Source organism: Passer domesticus, chromosome 3, assembly GCF_036417665.1.
Source record: "Passer domesticus isolate bPasDom1 chromosome 3, bPasDom1.hap1, whole genome shotgun sequence".
Taxonomy (NCBI): Eukaryota; Metazoa; Chordata; class Aves; order Passeriformes; family Passeridae; genus Passer; species Passer domesticus.
The window spans coordinates 36,560,417-36,574,068 of record NC_087476.1 but is presented as its reverse complement, the minus strand read 5'-3'; the positions used below and the strand labels follow the sequence as shown (position 1 = coordinate 36,574,068).

At 45.1% G+C, this 13,652-nt stretch overlaps 1 long non-coding RNA gene across 7 annotated transcripts in view; it reads left to right on the top strand.

Moving 5' to 3' along the window:
- Window positions 1-7,399: 7,399 nt before the first annotated feature.
- The window catches only part of LOC135296374 (uncharacterized), a 52,477-nt gene continuing 46,224 nt past the window's right edge, over window positions 7,400-13,652 (top strand). For all 7 annotated transcript variants that reach the window (XR_010358442.1, XR_010358441.1, XR_010358444.1 and 4 more), the window contains exons 1-3: window positions 7,400-9,386; window positions 11,356-11,536; window positions 12,375-12,517. This is a non-coding gene — a long non-coding RNA (uncharacterized LOC135296374). The remainder of the gene's footprint in view (window positions 9,387-11,355; window positions 11,537-12,374; window positions 12,518-13,652) is intronic.

Genomic DNA, 13,652 nt, shown 5'->3' with positions numbered 1-13,652 from the left:
TTCTTGTCTTGCTGGAACATGCAGGTATCAGAAGTCATGACAACAGAAAGAGCATTTGGATGCCTCCTGTGGGATTCCTTTTCCTCTACCCTTTATTTTCTTTTTCACACACATGAGAGAGGAGAAGAATTTTCTGGTGAACCTGTTTGCTTATCTGGTTGCATACCTGTTAAGTCCCAATGCCACAGGAGTTGCCTGGGTTGACACTGCTCTTTAGTGGTGCCAGACATTTTTCTGGATGTGACTGTGATCTCTGAACACTGTCACTGCCCAAGTATGAATGTCAGTGATGTCAACAGAGAATGATGTGAGGTCCTGTTTGCTCAGAGGTGTTCTTCTCGATAGTATTGGAAAAGATGCTAAATGGGTTGACCTGAAACCAAGTGCTGTACCAAGAATGTCCTAGACAGCCTGCTGGGAACAAGGACACAGGCATTACACACAGTGTCACTGGCACAAAGAGGAATTTTCAGATGTACTGTCAGAAAGAGGATACATTTTATTCCCACTGAGGGTTTATTAGAGATGGGTGTAAGAGTAAGTTATAAAATATGAGGAATGTATTGATGTTAATAGTCAGAGGTAATATGTATCAAGTGTTGAGTCCCTTTCAAGGGACACCATTACTGGAGTGGCTGTGGATCAAAACTAGTGAGAAGTGTTTGAGGATATCTTCCAAGAGATTGAGTGACATTTATCCTACTGCTCACTATTAGATAAAATGTTGAGAATCCCCTGGATTGTCAGTCCAGCAAAAGTTACCTTCAACTTCAGGTGAAAAAAGGAATGGAAGAAAAGTGCATTGATCTAGTATTCACTGCTGGGGTAAGAACAGGAGAAATAAGCCTTTTCGAATAAAAACAAACAAACAAAAAGCCCCACAAACCCAAACCCCCCAAGAAACCCGAGGAAAATTGTACAGCAATATCAAGACTTGCTGAGATATAGCAGTTTTACCAAACCCCAGAAACAAAGAAGGGTGATCAGGTTCAGGGGAGATCTTGATCGATCAGGGAGATTTACCTCAAATATTCTGCCTACAACTCTCTGAACTGACAATGCTGCAAGTCCCTGTTTTTTCAGTCCAAAAATTTAGGGGAAAATAAGTAGTTTGGTGACAGAAAAATGCTGGAGAACAGGAATGTTAAAATTGGAGTTTATAATCTCTGACTGTATGATTAGCATGCAAAACCAAACATATGCCATGATTTATAGCTCCCATCTTATCTAAGACTTTCTTGAGCAGATGACATCCACACCAAGACCAAAACTGAAGAGCTGATTCTGTGCTCCTGTGTACATGTTAGATTATTGTCACAAAGAAATTAGACAGAAACAATCCGGGGGTTTTGTATCTCTCCCCTCCCAGGCTGTAACTCACTAACTAGGCTGACCAAAGGATTTTCTGTCTCACTGGGCTGTGGCTGTGTTCCTGGCTGTGAAATGGCTCAGTGCCAGGAGAAGCTGTGCAGAGCTCTCCTGCCTGGGGTGTGCAATGGCTTGGTGGTGGGATTCCTGTCTGTGGATGCTGAATAAGGCAGCATCATAATCCTCAAGCCCTAGAGCACCTCTCCAGCCCAGCAATTGGTATCTGTCCTCAAGGGAAGCCCAGGGTGAGAGGAACCTGCTAGTTCTAGGGGGGCACTTGGAGAACTGGAGATTATTAGCAGTCTGAACACAGATTCTCTGAAAGAAGACTTGAACCCTGTCATATGTGCATCATGACTGATGGCCAAAGGAATCATGAGGAAAGTAAAGCACGAGCATTTTCATATGGGGGGGTACAAGAGTTAGTGCTTCTGAGATTTACTGGATTAACTGGAAATGAAACAATATCTGGTAGAAGGCAGAAATAGAGCTGAAACTGTTTAGAAAAATAACAAAATCCTGTTTGTTGTTTTTCTTTCTAAGAAAAGTCTGTTGTTTAAGGACAGTGATTCTAAACATATGACAGAGAAAACAGCATTCGGAAAGCAGTTGTATGCTCAAAATATCCATGCTTAAAAATGTTGTAATTTCATATACTGCTTTGGTTTGGATTGTTTGACAGAGGCATAAAGTTAGATTTGCTGGGTCCTTAGGTTACCTGTATGAACATTTCATTTGCATGTACAGTTAAACCCCAAATATATTTTAAGAATACACTCTTATGAATTTGGGCCAAGTTCTTAAATGCAAGACAGATTTGGAACAGCATGCATGACTGCCTAGGATCCCTAAGCCACTGGATTAGTCATGATGTGAGATGTGCCCATACTGAGGGACTCTGAGCTTTTTAATCTCGTCCATGTTCGTTGTAACATTTTGACTTGCGTGAATCCAAGAATGCAAAAGGAAAGTGGGACATGAAATGAAGCTCTTCCAGCATCTTTATCAATGCAGTACATTTCTCCCAGCAGGCCAGAGTGTGCCTAATCAGACAATGAAAGGCCAAGAGACTCACCAAGAGACTGCAAATCCATTAATTTGGTATCACTTGTGGGAAAAAGCTGGAAGCAATTGCAGGATTTGTTAAGCAAAAGGCTTGGCAAAGTCAATTGATTAGGGAGGTTTCAGAGAAAGCTGTTCTTGCTGAGCTGCCAAGGTAAAAGGTCCAGGAAATTTTAAAGTGTCTTGTTGGCACCATGTGAAACAGAATGGGTGCTGCCATGTAAGAAAAGCTGAAAAACTATATGAAGTTGTTGCTTTGGTTTTTGTTTAAAGAGAGGACAGGTATCTGATATTTCACCAGGAATCCAGTCCGTTGTCTCATTTAGATATATTAAATCTCCACAGAGCCCAGTGCATACAAGGGAATGACAAATGCAACTGTTGCAATAAATACTCATTACAAGTGTTAGAGTAAAGAATCTCTGTCAAGCGAAAACCTTTCCTAAGATGAAACTGTTTTTAAATGGGGAGAGTCTCACTCAGCAAGCACATAACTCAGTGTTTGTCCATTTTTTTTTTTATTCCTGGTCCCCTGCACCAGCTGAAAACTCAAAACCAGGAGAGAGCCAATGCTTTCTACAGCACCCCAATTTAAAAGCTATCCTCAAACACTTCAGGATTTCAGAAGGAATAATGATACATCTCTGAATAAAGTGGAATTGTGTCCAGATCTGCTAAAACTTGAATGGGGAGAAGGTATTACAGAATGAATTTTCACACAGTCAGCAATCAGATGTAAGAAAAAATCTGTTATAGATGGCCTCTATTTCACAGATAATGAGGTAAAGAGACCCAGGTTAGGTGTCTGGAGAGAAAGAGCTGCTCCACAGCTTCTTTCCAAAGACAGCACGGAGACACAGGGACTAACTAAAGCCTGACTGCTCTGCGAGGCAGCCAAGGGAAGAGGGTCTGTGTGACAAGAATGAGACACACAGTGAGCTGCTTTGGAGTGCTTCTGAGCAGTGCAAGCTCCGTCTGGGCTGAGGCTCACACAGAGCTGTGCCTCAGTGATGTGAAGGGAGCAGGCTGGACTCAGGTGAAGGTTGGCACCGGGCAAAATGCTGCCCAGGGAGAGACGGCCAGGCTGAGCAGTGGTCAGTGGCACCCATGCACAGCTCTGAGGATGACACTGCTGGCCAGGGGAACCTGGCTGGGTTCAGAGGTGAAAGGACGCTGTGCAGAGGACCCAGACCTGAGCACAGAGCCCCTGCCCTGCCAGCTTGCTGGCTGGGGGCCAGCCTGTGGTGTTGGGGTGGGCGTGCAGGAGAGCAGGGCTCTCGCAGGGTCCCTGTCAGGCTGCCCGGCTGGGCAGGCAGGGCAGGAGCAGAGGAGCAGCTCAGGGGACATCAGCGCTCTCCAGCAAAGTGTGGGGCAGAGCCAGAGAGCAGCAGGAGCAGCCACTCAGAAAAGCTGTTGCAAGGAATCCTGACACGTTGGGCGTTTTTTCTCCACAGTGACCTGGCCGAGACCCTAAGACCTGAAGAGATGTGTCAGCTCTAAGTTGCCACCCTGTTGGTTGTCAGAAAAAACACTTAGGAGAATGAACTGTCCTTCTCTGTTGTGTGATTCGCCACCCGTTCCAAATGGAAAGGGAAATAAAGTAAGGATTTTATTTTTTTATGTTTCAAGAAGTGCCTACATAAAAAGACAGGTTCCAAGGGAAAAAACCAAAAGATTTCTGACATACTTGTTCTTTGTAATAAGAATACAAAAATTGGTTGCTTCTTCAGGCTTCTCTGCATTTTGCTTTATACAAACAGAACAAAGGGGCAATGACTGGGCTACTGAAAAAAACAAGTTTTGTTTCTCCCCATGGAGGAGAAGAAAGAAACTGAGAGAAGTTTGTGCTTCCCTTGATGAAAAAAGACAATGTAACTTATATTCTGATCTGTGGGACTTGTGGTTTTGACAACAGAGAGGTCAATTACAAAAACTCCTAAAAGAAGCAAAATAATTATCATCTTTCCTCAGGGACACCTACGAAACCCTTTTTATCAGTGGGAACAAAATTTGTTCATATCTGTTCAGGCTAAGGTGGCACAACTGCAGCTGCCAGTGGTGGACTTCTGGCAAGATCCATGGAGTGGTGATGCTGTGTGTGGGAAGGGAAAGAGAGGAGAGGAGAGGAGAGGAGAGGAGAGGAGAGGAGAGGAGAGGAGAGGAGAGGAGAGGAGAGGAGAGGAGAGGAGAGGAGAGGAGAGGAGAGGAGAGGAGAGGAGAGGAGAGGAGAGGAGAGGAGAGGAGAGGAGAGGAGAGGAGAGGAGAGGAGAGGAGAGGAGAGGAGAGGAGAGGAGAGGAGAGGAGAGGAGGTGCCTTCATGCTGAGTGTGGTGTGTGTAGTGTGTGAGGGGCACGTGAAGTTCCCTGGTGGCTTCTAGCTGCCAGCCTGGATGCAGGTAGGGGTACAGGGCATGTAATCTCAAGGAAGGTAGCTTGTGCAAGAATTGTGTTTGCTTGTCCCTCCTTGGCCTATCTGAAAGGGAGGATTGGTCAACACTAGCCACTCACAGCTGGGAGAAATGTCTCTGGGGCCACCTCTCCCTGTCCCTGAGGAGCATGTCCTGCCCTTTTTCCCTCACAGGCACGGTTAATTATCTTTCAGCCCGTTTAATGAGCTGAATCAGTTCATCTAGGGCAGGCTGAGAGCAAGAGCTGATTTGAGAGAAGCAGGCAGACACACATCCAAATGCATGCAGGGGAGAGAGGAGGAGAGGAGTAGGGAGAGGGGCTGCCCTTTAGCCATGCCAGTGAGCAGCCACGGTCAGTTTATCCCACCCTGGTAAACCTCACCCAAAGCAGTGGGCAGCCAGTGCTTCAGCCCTGCTGGCTGCTGGGGCTGCCCTACGCTGGGCTGGGGGACTCCCAGCTTCTCACACTTCTCTTGTTGAAAATAGCTGACTTCCCTGGAGCATCTTCTGCTGCCTGTGTGCCAGGTCAGGCTGTCAGACAAACAAACCCTGAAATCCCATGTCCCAGGGAACTAGACCAGTTTAGTTCATGTATCTACAGGCATGGGCTGGCCCGTGACCAAACCACCTAAAATGTTTTCTGTGCATTGGCATCTGCCCTTGGGTGCTGCTCACTTCTCTGAGGAAACTGCTGACATTTCCTCAAGAAACAGAAGCATCACAATGGCATTGTAATTTCTGCTAACAGAGGTTTGGCATGTACTAAAAAAAGGCACAGCTATCATGCCTTACTTACAGGCTGGGGAGGAGGGTTTGGCAGGGATAAAATCTCTGCAAAAAGTCTTTTGGAAGCGACCCCTCCTCTCTGTGATGCTGAGAGTCTTGGCACTGTCCAGATCACGACTCTTGGCTGTAATCCAAGTTCCTCCTGGATGCACTTATTGAATCTCCTCCCCTCCTTTTCCCCAGTGTGTTTGGAAGACAAAGCCACACAATGGGGTTTAGTGAAAGAGTTTCTTATTTTACCCCCAGAGCTAGTTCCCAGGGGACAAAAAAATCCACACCCTTTAATTATGATTAGTTGCTGCCTTTCAGTTCTGAAGACCTACCCTTGATGCCACACTTTTTAGAGCCGTGTGGTGGGCTGTAATCATTTCTGGCCAGGCCTCCTGGCAAATGCACCAGTGCAGTATCTCCTTGGAAGACTTTTTTCCTCTTTGCAACTTGTCAGGAGTTGTGGACATACTTCCAAGCCTTCTGTTGGCAGAGTGGTGCATATGTTTAGTATGAAGTATGTTTTTGTGATTATAGTAAGTTAATGTGTACCTGAAAACCAAAGGTGTAATAAGATTAGTAAATTTTAAGGTGTAGATCCAGTCGCAGTTTTGAGGAGAACACATTTCCTGGGAGTCTGTAAGGATGTGGCAGGCTCAATAAAGTGGCTTCAAAGCATGTGAATGAAATGGTATCTGTATTTTGGACAAGAGAATCTATTTTTAGACATGATGTTATGACATTATCTCTGCACATCGATGCTTCGTGGTTCCTGAAGAGAAATTTATCCATCTGGGGTGACAATTATATGGGAAATCTCACGGGAAGAAGATTTTAAGAAAAGGGTATATGGATTAATGATTTGAGATGCAGCAAAGTATAGGGGAAGGAGCTAAGCTGGATTCTTGAAGAGTGTGAATTATTTCAATATCAGCAGGATCACAGAAGACAGATCCAGGATGATATTGCTCTTAACAAAAGTTCCCTGAATATATCCAATCAGCATGTTTGACACTGGGCAGGGGAAAGCTGTGAATGGAAAACTTGCTGTGCAGCTGGTTCAGTGCAGTTCCTTTGTGGAGAAGACAACAGCTCCTCAGCTGGATGGATGGGTGGGTGGAGGGAGGGATTCAATCAGTTCCCATAGCTCCAGGTGTGCCTGCTGAAACTCTCTCTAGAGGGAGAATATCTGTGTGTTGGGGCAATATTAAAAATGGTTTTGGAGTCCCACATCCATATAAAGCCAAACAATACTGCCAGATAAAGGCAACTTGTCAAAGCACATTGCATTTTCACCTTCATAAGACCATTATTTCCAGCTGATCCTGTCTAAAATAAGAAATGAAAAATCAATAAATCCCAGATCCATGTAATCTATTCTTAAAATGTAATGGAACCTCATCAGTAATGTCTGGTAATTTGCTATCAGCATGGTCAAGGACAGACAAATCACTTAATTACACGTAACAGTTATTCCGTAAAGACTTAGGAAAACACAGATAAACGTAACTAATCCCTCTTTATTCATTCCCCGCAAACAAAAGCCTAAGGGTTTCTGGAGAGGGAAAAAAAAAAAAAAGAAAAAAAAAAAAGAAGAAGCTGTGCAATTAACATAATTAGAGACGGCTGTCGCTCAAACCCGCGGCTGCCCAAGGCGGGCTCCGTGCGCTGCCCCGGCACTGCGGCGCTGCTGCCACCGGGCGGCGCCGGCTCCGCCCGGGGCCTCACCCGGGGCCGCGCTCTGGAGCCTCACCCGGGCCTCACCCGGGACTTCACCCGGGGCCGCTCCGGAGCCCCACCCGGGGCTTCACCCGGGGCCTCACCCGGGGCCGCTCCGGAGCCTCACCCGGGCCTCACCCGGGACTTCACCCGGGGCCTCACCCGGGCCTCACCCGGGCTTCACCCGGGGCCGCTCCGGAGCCTCACCCGGGGCCTCGCCCGGGGCCGGCGCGCTCCGGCCCGCCTGTGCCCGGAGCTGTAGCACAGGCGGGGTCATGGGTGTTTAGAGGCGCAGGGTGAAAGGAGAACTCTGCCAGCCTCATGGTGTGGTTCGTAGAAGATCCAAGGAAAGTTGCCCCGCAGTGCCCCCAGTGCTCCTGGCCCCTTCAGCTGGCTGGCTGGCTGGATGTGGGGAGAGCCACCCGGTTCCCATAGCTGCACCCGGCTGTAGCTGTGCCTGCTGAAACTATCTCCAGTGGGAGCACAGCTGTGGGTTGGGGCAACCTTGGAAATCATCCTGGAGTCCCATATTCACAGCAGCCACATGTTGAACATCCACTGCTTCGTCATTTCATGCCAAAACTGTTTCTCCTTACTTTAGAATAAAATATGATTGCAATCAGGAGAGACAAAGCTTCAGATGACTTGGCATTTTCCTTCCTTGAGTGACTGCATTTCTCCAGGTTGATGTCTTTCCTTTTAAAGAAAATCATCACAACAGCAATTTGTGGGATATAGGGTCTATGCTCTTCACATCAAAACAAGAGGAGTTTTCACTGAACTGCTACCAATCAGGATTAAAAGATCATGCCACTGAAGTTACCTACACTTCATTCTGCAGCCATCTCTGCTTTGCATCTTGGCAACCTCACCTTTCCGCTGGGGCAGGATCTGTGATTCCTGAAGGTACAACAAGTGACCCATGTTTCACATCATGTTCTCTCCATGGAAAAAAATGCCTTATGAGCAGTGGGTGGACGCTAGTTACTATCCAAATTCTAAAATGATCTTCAGGTTGAAGGGAAGCTTGTGGAATGCCCAAGAAAGCCTTACCTCTGCACCGAGTGAAGGAAGACTCTCAGCTCTCAGACCTTTTCTTGGTTATGAAGACAGGTAACTCCTCCTTGATGGACATACTCTTAAATTCCCTTTACAGACTACAGGAACCAAAAAAGACACAGAACAATGAGTGTTCTGAGTGCTAAATGTTAGAACATAATCACAGGGGAAAAAAAAAGGCAAGAAAAGTCAAAGCAGCCCCTCTGGAGATAAAAAGAGAACCAAACAAGAGACTATAATAAATTCTAACCAAAAGACAAAAAATAATTCCCTTCCTAAAAGACATGCAACACAAGGATTGAAGAAAAAGGCAGCCTGATTCTATTAGCCAAGTATTAACACCCCTGGCTAAAGAAACCCTGCAAAAAGGAAGGATTAACATTTTCAATAAAGGGGACCAGATATTGCAGTTCTAATCATCAGCACACTCCACTGACAGAAGAATGGAAAATAATGTTCTTAATAGTGTGAAAGAGAACAGGAGGTACACAGGCAAAGAATCAGAGGTTGCTGCTGGTAAATGGCAAATAACTTGCCTAGAAAAAAGCATCACAAATAGGGGAGGTCACTGCAAGAAAGAGTAACTTTGCAAATTGTCCCAGCACCTCTGTGTCTGGCTGGGCTGCAATTCTGGTGGGTAGCACCAAGCATCGAGGCCATGTTTTGTGTCGCGAGTTTCTAGTCACCATTTTTAAAAAAAATAGACCCCAAATGTCCTAAACATTGCATAATCTTGCAAAAACCCATATCGATTTACTGAGTAGCTCTGAAGTGTAATGCCTTGTGTTCTTGTGCTGCCTGTCATTGCAGCAGCAGCCTGCCTGTTGCGTTAAGGTGCGTGTGGAAAGACAGGAATTGTGTTGTGTGCTTTAGTGTAAACAGTCACAGTCTCTTTACAACTGAGTCTGCTTGAAGTAGCTATTTAGCATTGGCCTCTAGAAGCTGAGCAGGACTGAGCCATTCCCATCCCTACGGAGCAGCTTGCCAGGTATTACAGGTAAGGAAATTCTGGGCAGGGATCTCAGCTCAGAAGGAGGGCTGAGAGTGCTGAGGAGGGTGGCTGAAGGCTTTAGGCTTCTTTCTGCTGCCACCCTTGTTAGCACTGCATTTCTCTGTGATGCTCAGTGGGATCCAGGCACTTTGGATATCTGGAACTGTGTGCATTTTGTGCTGCTTGGGTGCTGTAGAACTGATGTGGCTCTGTGTGTGCATTAAGTTCGGTGTCATACAGCATGTGATCAAACCTGCTTCGCCTTCCAAAAGCCTTCTCAAAGAAATGTAGTTCTTATAATGCCATGAAGAGAAAACTTGGGTTCAGATAAAACACATCATTTCTGGCTGCCACAGAAATGGAGCTATAGGATATTTTTAACCTCCTTCACGAGATGATAAAATACTGGGGATGGGGTTTTGCTCTTTCCCTGTTTTCACGCAACACTCCAGTACATCTGGGCCCTGTGAGTGCTACCATTATGTGACATGATTGAATATAACCAAGAATCCTCTTGCTCCCTACCATAAAATGCCTGCAGAGCCAATTAACATTCATGTTGTACACAGGTAGCATTTTGTCCATTTTTGAGTGCCAGTTCTTTGGAGAACAATGCAGATACTCACAGTATTCGATTCCCCCACATTTACAGACTCAAGGAGAAAAACTGTCCTCTCTTGAGACTTCCAGGGCATTTAAGCAGGCAGAATTTAATTACTGACAGTATATAAGGATGTTCTCTGAGCTTCTTGGAACAAGAACAAAGAAGCAGGAGCAGGACCAGGAGCGCAGACAACCCACATGTTTACTCAGAGGGCTCCTTCCCAAGTTTGCTGAATCATGAACATCTCTGACGCAGGGAATTCTCTCCCTGCTGCTTGTTTCAATCTGTGCTGTGTTAGGGTACAGAGCTCTGGTTTACAATGTGTTTTGATTTGGCTGGGGGTGAAAGGTTCTTGGTTTTCAATATCTTTTGTTTCCCCCATTAACCCATACAGTGTCACAGAGTCCACTCTATCCTCAAAATTTCATTCCTGGATCCGGCATCTGAGGTTTCTCTGAAGTTTCCTCTGGGGCCCTTCAGTTCACAAGAACACTGTTACCAAGAGATTAAATGAATTAAAAATTGATGACTGTTCTGTACTGAATGTCTTGCAGTCAAGGATATTTAAACAGATAGCAGGGAGGATGGGGGGAAGATTGTTTGCCAGAGTATTTTTTCCTGTTTTTAAATAATAGTTTTATGGGGACAGGGAGGAAGATAAGGAAGTGTGGAGCAGGGGGAGTGTCTGCTGGTTCTGGGTAAGGAAGTTCTTCTTATAAATGCAATATTGAGAAAAAAGAGACTGCTCTAAGGAAAGCACTTTGCCTAAACAACACAGAGACAAGACAATCAGAGAATTTTGCAAATTAATGTCATTTGAACCCAACGCCTGTCTTGGCAGGGCTGGGGACTTTGATAAAGGGTACTCCCCTGTGTGAGTTTCTTACATCTTCTGGGGATAGAGTGGAACACAGCCAAGTGCCATGATGGTGGTCCACTGTGGCTGCTTCATAGAAGAGCAGAGTGCAAGGCAGAGAGAACAGAAGAGCCATTTTGCCTAATCTACCCAACTTTAGAGTCAGCCAAGATTCAGTGCTGCTGTAGTCCCTGTTGTCCATGGGCTCTTGCCTGTGCTATTTGATGGTTTTTTTAATACCATCTGGTGTGATGGTTCCTGAGATGGGAGTGTGTGTGTGTGTGTGGCAGATGTTTGTGCCTCTGTTTTCCCCAGTGCTGCTGCTGGAGGTGGGTGGAGAAGTGACTGGCCCTGTGTCCTGGCCATTCTAAAAGAGTTGCAGGTCCAGGTCTGCTTGAAGTTAATGAGGCTGTTATGGTTCACATGATACCTTGTTCACAGTTCAGCTCTTTAAACCAAGACCAAAGTTTTAAAAAATGCTGGTGACTATGGTTCATTTGTCTTCTGATTTCCAGCTGGAGACAATTTGAAAAGAGGTATTCTTTACCGTGTCTGCTCTGAACCTGTTGGGCACCTTTAAAGGTATCATGATCTGAGAACTCCAAAGCAACCCTCTTTTAAAGAATGATGCTTGAACTCCATCTGCACCCCCTTACTTCATCTCAGAACCTCAGAAGATGATGTACTGCACAGAAGGTAAAATGTTCATAGATGAGAACAATCTAATCCTGATGGATCAGATCTGCTAGCAGACGGGTGTAAACTGGTTTATGTGCACCATCTTTCTGCCTTTATTCCACATGAAACACCAGTAATTTTTGACATCGTTCCAATCTGGATTGATGACTGAGTGGCCTTCTTCTCTGTCCTTACCTGCATAAAAATAATGGCCCCGTGTCAGTGTCAGTAGTAACAGAGAACCAGTCAAACAGAAGAGGATATTTTGTGTACTGTGAATTTCCATGCTTTGAGATACATCAGTTATGAATATGAGATTGGAGTTCAGATTCAGAAATACAGATAGGTGGAACAAAATCCATAGTTCACTGGTTAAAATCCACAAATCCACTGAGCAATCTGCTACAGGCTCTCCATGTGTGCCTGGAGACGGAGGCACAGGACAGGAAATACTGAAGGAGAGCACCGAAGAGTTTACTATGTTTGGAATATAGGTTCAAACAGATGACAAAACTTGTGACATCCAGTCTTGATTGAGAGATGAATGAATGCATCAGTAGGTACTCAGAATAGAGCATCATTAGGTCCTTCCTTGTATGATTCAATATATTGGCAAACTCATTAAAATGAATGGTCTCAGTGACCACCCAAGTTGTATTTTTTTTCTTTCTTTAGAAACTATTAATTTCATCAGAATTTAAAAACCATTTAGTTCTGAAAAGCAGCTATTACACATTCATGTGAGCTAATATTTTTATGGACTGTCTTAGTTGTATTAAAACCACAGTCATTCAGATTTCAAAATGTAATTGACTCAGTTAAAGTACAACAGTTGGACACTTCTTTTTCATTCTAGTTTTGCCCCATGAAATGAGCCTGTTTTCTTTTGGAGAAGAATGAAGAAGAAAGGAAAGCCTCAAATACATGGATATAATTGTCTTCATTAAAAGCTGGCTGAAAAGACTTTATCCTGTGGGGTCTACTCTCTGTCTCTCTGAGGTAAGTTCCCATGTATTTTTAATGGGAAACTTATTGCCAATCAAACCTGTGTCCTTGCACCGATACATGAAAGTGGATGTTCTGTACTGTTTCATCGTGCTGGGCCTCCTGGGAAGGGCAGCTCATTACGGCGTCGACTGTCCCTGCCCTTTGCAAAAAGCCCCACCAAGGTCATATCAAGAAGTGATGGATAAAGGCAAGCTTTAACCCCTGACCTTGACTTTCCTGGTGCTGAGTGTTAATAAACCTACATTTAGGGGTAGATGTTTTCTCCCAGCTGCTTTTTGTTTGGCAAAGGGGGTGACATGCTGTCTCACAACAGGTTGCATTTCTAGGGCAGTGCTGTGTGTGCCCAGCACAGAGCCCCGCACCCATCGTGGAAGGATGGCTGTGAACAGGGCTTTGGTGTGTGGTGGGGATCTAGCCACATGATAGTCTGAGATGTCTGGATATATGGGTTTTGACAAGGGAGCACTTTGGTACCATGAAACCAGCAAGGTTTCTGTTCTTTCTGCTGGAGCATCGGTGAGGCTGAAATGTTTACCCATGTCGTTATCTTCAGAGTCATGTTTGAGGTGACCTTCAAGGAGCTAAAACCTTTTAAAAAGAGGCCCCCTCCCTATCACACCCATAGGAAATCAGCATTGATGAATACCAGGAGGAAACAGTTCCTTTGAAAGATTTCAAAACTACAGGGATATCAAGAGCACTCTTCAGCTCTCTTTTCCAGCAGCCTCTTGCCAGGTGACCAGAAGGCTTTTCCCAAAGTTGTTCAAGGCCATAGCTTTACATGTCCAGGAAGGAGCAACTCAACTAAAGGAGAGGCCTCTGTCCTCTTATCTGCCTTTCTTTCTCTGTTCCTCTGCTTAATTTTCTTCAAATGCTCAGTTTTTCCTTTTTTTTTTTTTCCTTCCCAATCTCATCCCATTTTCCTCAGCTCTCTTCAGTGAACAGCAGCACTATTCACTCCATCCTCTGCATCATTTTTTGTAGGAGCTGTAATGCTGCTGGCTCTTATGTTTCCCAGTAGGGAAAAGGGCCATTTGGGGCACACCTCAACACAGATTAGAGAATGAGAAAATTAATGTCCTGGGCTGATGCAGTGTGCTTCCAAACACTTGGTTTCTTTTCTGAT